Raw genomic sequence first — 4863 nt, forward strand, 5'->3', positions numbered from 1 at the left:
TCTGAGACTCAGACTCTAAGGTTCTGAGACTCTGAGGTTCTGAGACTCTAAGGTTCTGAGACTCTGAGGTTTTTGATTCTTCGTTTCTTCTTCAGGCAGTAAAATATTTCTTCTGTGTCAGACTCCAAACCAAACAAACCTGGTCCCACTGATGTTCATCCAGACCCAGACCCAGACCCAGACCCAGACCCAGACCCAGACCCAGACCCAGACCCAGACCCAGACCTAGACCCAGACCCAGACCTAGACCCAGACCCAGACCCAGACCTCGACCCAGACTTCGACCCAGACCTCGACCCAGACCCAAACCCAGACCCAGACCCAAACCCAAACCTAGACCTCGACCCAGACCTCGACCCAAAACCAACAACGGTCTAAACCAGGACTAAACCAGATCTAAACCAGGACTGAACCACGTCTAAACCAGGACTAAACCAGAACTAAACCAGGACTGAACCAGGTCTAAACCAGGACTAAACCAGGACTAAACCAGGACTGAACCAGGTCTAAACCAGGACTAGACTAGGACTAAAGCAGGAATTAATTAAGACAAAAACAGCCAGAAAACAAAAAAACAAAACCAAAATCCACAACTGAACCGGGACTAAGACTAAATCAGAACTACACCAGGACTCAACCAGGACTACAACAGGTCTAGAACAGATCTTAAAGTGAATCCTACCTTCTTCGGTCAGAGTGCGATCACTGTTTCACAATCCACGCAGCAAAAAAACAACAACAAAAAAACACCACAACAATCAGAACCAAACCAGGACTAAACCAGGTCTAAACCAGGACTAAACCAGGACTAAACCAGGACTAAACCAGGACTAAACCAGGACTTAAACATTTATACTCGTCAAGGCAAACTCACTGATTTTGGAGCCAAAACCAAAATTCAAGTCCTAAAAAATCCTGCTTGAGGAAATGTGTTAAATTCTCATTGTCCGAGAAACAGAATGTGGAGTTTGTTTCTTTCTTCACTCGAGTCAAAATGAAACTGAAGAAAGAAAAGAACAGAACAGAACAGAACAGAACAGAACAGAACAGAACAGAACAGAGTCTCTACTGTGAAGCACGGAGGAGGTTTGGTTTGGTTCTGGTTTTGATCTTCAATCTGTGTAAAATACAACGGAATCTCAAAACTATCAAAGTGTTTTGGAACCAAATGTGTCGCCTCGTGTCAGAACGTTTGAGTCGTGGATCATGAGTCTTTAACAGGAAAATGAACCAAAACACACAGAGAAAAACACACAAGAACAAAACACTGGACTGAGCTTCTGTTCTGGAGAAGGAAACTTCAAACCTTCAAACTGAGACTGGATCAGTTTGTTCTTGTGGATCAAATCCCAGTTTTCCAGAGCAGAAGTTTCACTCACAGTTTCACAAATCATTTGTTTAACTCTAAAGTTTGTGTATAAAATATGAAGTTAAGAATCATTTATTCAACAAAAACAAAACCTGGAAAAACCTCATCAAGAACCAAACCATTTCAAAATTTACAAAATCAACCGACTCAAGCGACCGACTCGAGGGGCGACCGACTCGAGGGGCGACTCGAGGGGCGACTCGAGGGGCGACCGACTCGAGGGGCGACCGACTCGAGGGGCGACCGACTCGAGGGGCGACCGACTCGAGGGGCGACCGACTCAAGGGGCGCGACTCCGACTGACCAGGGCGACCGACTCGAGGGGCGCGACTCGAGGGGCGACTCCGACTCGAGGGCGACTCGAGGGCGACTGACCGACTCGAGGGGCGACTCGAGGGGCGACTCAGGGGCGACTCGAGGGGCGACTCGAGGGGCGACTCGAGGGGCGACCGACTCGAGGGGTAACCGAGGGGTAAATAAATAATATTTTTTTATTTTTTTTGTCCAGGCCAGTTTCATAATTTTGTTTTTTTCTAATAATTCTGTGGAACCACACGTGAAAAACAATGTTTGATTTTAGTTTTGGACAATTTTTATTTATTTTTGCTTTTCTATTATTGCTTCAAGTTTTTTCTGTGACGATTGTTGATTTTTCTTTCCTTGTCAGAGGAAAAACTCCAGATTTAAACACGTCTGTAAATTCACACTCGTCTCAGTCGTGGTGTCGCTGCTGTAAAACCTGTCGGTGAGATGTGGGTCAGGGGGCGGGTTGGGGGCGGGGCTCGGGGCGGACGCGGCTCATTGATTGGTCGATAAGCCGAGGGCAGAGACATTAATCAAACGCTAACAGGAGGCACAGACCAGACTGGAGCCGCCAGGAGCTGCACCATCGATCTGAGAGGAAGAGGACGATAACAGGACGACAGGGGCGACAGGGGCGACAGGGGCGACAGGAGACGACAGGAGCGAGCGGGGGGGGGGGTGACAGGTGCAGCGGCAGGAGCAGAATAAAATAAATAAAAAAAACATGTTAAACCAGGAAGAAAAGTCTAAACAGACTAAACAGTCTAAACCAGAAACCAGTCTAAACCAGGTCTAACCAGAAGAGTCTAAACCAGGTCTAAACCAGGACTAAACCAGTCTAAAATAAAAGGTCTAAACCAGGACTAAAACTAAACCATAAACCAGGTCTAAACCAGGAAACCAGGACCTAAACCAGACTAAACCAGTCTAAACCAGGTCTAAACCAGGACTAAACCAGGTCTAAACCAGGTCTAAACCAGGAGGTCTACTAAACCAGGAACCAGGTCTAAACCAGGACTAAACCAGGACTAAAAACCAGGACTAAACCAGGTCTAAACCAGGGTCTAAACCAGGTCTAAACCAGGACTAAACCAGGACTAAACCAGGTCTAAACCAAAACCAGGTCTAAACCAGGTAACAGGACTAAACCAGGTCTAAACCAGGACTAAACCAGGTCTAAACCAGGTCTAAACTGGGAGATAAGAGCCTGGTTGAAGGGCAGGGTCAGGGAGGGCACCTGACACAAAAGGGTCGGGGTAAAATCAATATGTGAATCGTGCAGCGACGAGACACAAAACCACAACCTGACGATTAAACGAGGAGAAAAAGACGACGCTCTCCTCCTAAAAGAAAAAAACTACAACAAGTCCTGGTTTAGTCCTGGTTTAGTCCGGGTTTAGACCTGGTTTAGTCCTGGTTTAGCCTGGTTAGACCTGGTTAGTCCTGTTACCTGGTACCTGGTCCTGGTTAGTCCTGGTTTAGACCTGGTTTAGTCCTGGTTTAGTCCTGGTTTAGTCCTGGTTTAGTCCTGGTTTAGAGTCCTGGTTTAGACCCCTGGTTTAGTCCTGGTTTAGTCCTGGTTTAGACCTGGTTTAGTCCTGGTTTAGTCCTGGTTTAGACCTGGTTTAGACCTGGTTTAGTCCTGGTTTAGTCCTGGTTTAGGTTTAGTCCTGGTTTAGAGTCCTGGTTTACCTGGTTTAGTCCTGGTTTAGTCCTGGTTTAGTCCTGGTTTAGTCCTGGTTTAGACCTGGTTTAGTCCTGGTTTAGTCCTGGTTTAGTCCTGGTTTAGTCCTGGTTTAGACCTGGTTTAGTCCTGGTTTAGACCTGGTTTAGACCTGGATTAGTCCTGGTTTAGTCCTGGTTCATATTTGTTTTATTTTCAGTCTTTTAAAGTTTTATTTAAATTCTGTTTTTGTGTCAAACCAAAAAAACTACAAAGGCCTCCCAGGACTCATAAAATGGCCGCCCTCCTGACCCCGTCTTCTTCTTCATGGTTCTTTTATTTCGTGCAGAAGAATCGAGTCTTTCTGCTCGAGGTCACGATCCTCAAACCTCCCGTCCTGTTTGGCTCTGGGCAGGACCCGGACTCAACCCGGACTCAACCAGGACTGAACCAGGACTGAACCAGGACTGAACCAGGACTGAACCAGGACTGAACCCGGACTCGGACTCAACCCGGACTGAACCCGGACTGAACCCGGACTCAACCCGGACTCAACCCGGACTCAACCCCAGGACTGAACCAGGACTGAACCAGGACTGAACCAGGACTGAACCAGGACTGAACCAGGACTCTCAGGTCCAGAATCCACCGTGACCCGTCCACAAAAGAGCCTCTGTGTCCTGCGCTCTGATTGGCCCGTAGCCTCAGGGCAACGTCATGTGACCTCCAGATCCAAAAGGAGGCCAATTTAGTCTCGGGTGAACCAGGACTAAAACCAGTCTCGGTCTGGATCCACCAGGACTGAACCAGGACTGAACTGAACCAGGACTAAACCACTCAGGAACCAGGAACTCAGTCTAAACCAGGACTAAACCAGTCTAAACCAGGTCTAAACCAGGACTAAACCAGGTCTAAACCAGGACTAAACCAGGTCTAAAACCTAAACCAGGTCTAAACCAGGACTAAACCAGGACTAAACCAGGTCTAAACCAGGACCAGGTCTAAACCAGGTCTAAACCACTAAACCAGGTCTAAACCAGGTCTAAACCAGGACTAAACCAGGACTAAACCAGGTCTAAACCAGGACTAAACCACTAAACCAGGACTAAACCAAACCAAACCAGGACTAAACCAGGTCTAAACCAGGTCTAAACCAGGTCTAAACCCAGGACTAAACCAGGTCTAAACCAGGTCTAAACCAGGTCTAAACCAGACTAAACCAGGACTAAACCACTAAACCAGGTCTAAACCAGGTCTAAACCAGGTCTAAACCAGGTCTAAACCAGGACTAAACCAGGACTAAACCAGGTCTAAACCAGGACATGATTCAGATTTCAATATTTCATGAGAATTTTATGCAACAGTGACGAAAAATTGAACAATCTGCCTCTCCTCCTCTTCTCTCTCTCCCTCCTTTCCTCTTTCTCTCTCTTTCCTCTTTCCTTTTTCTCTCTCTCTCCTCCTCTCCTCTTTCCTGTCTTTCTTATGCACCTGTTTCCCACCTTCTTTCTCTTTCCGTCTCTCTCTC

The sequence above is a fragment of the Boleophthalmus pectinirostris genome, unplaced genomic scaffold (assembly GCF_026225935.1).
Source record: "Boleophthalmus pectinirostris isolate CB_2022bp ecotype Guang Dong unplaced genomic scaffold, ASM2622593v1 HiC_scaffold_16, whole genome shotgun sequence".
NCBI lineage: Eukaryota > Metazoa > Chordata > Actinopteri > Gobiiformes > Gobiidae > Boleophthalmus > Boleophthalmus pectinirostris.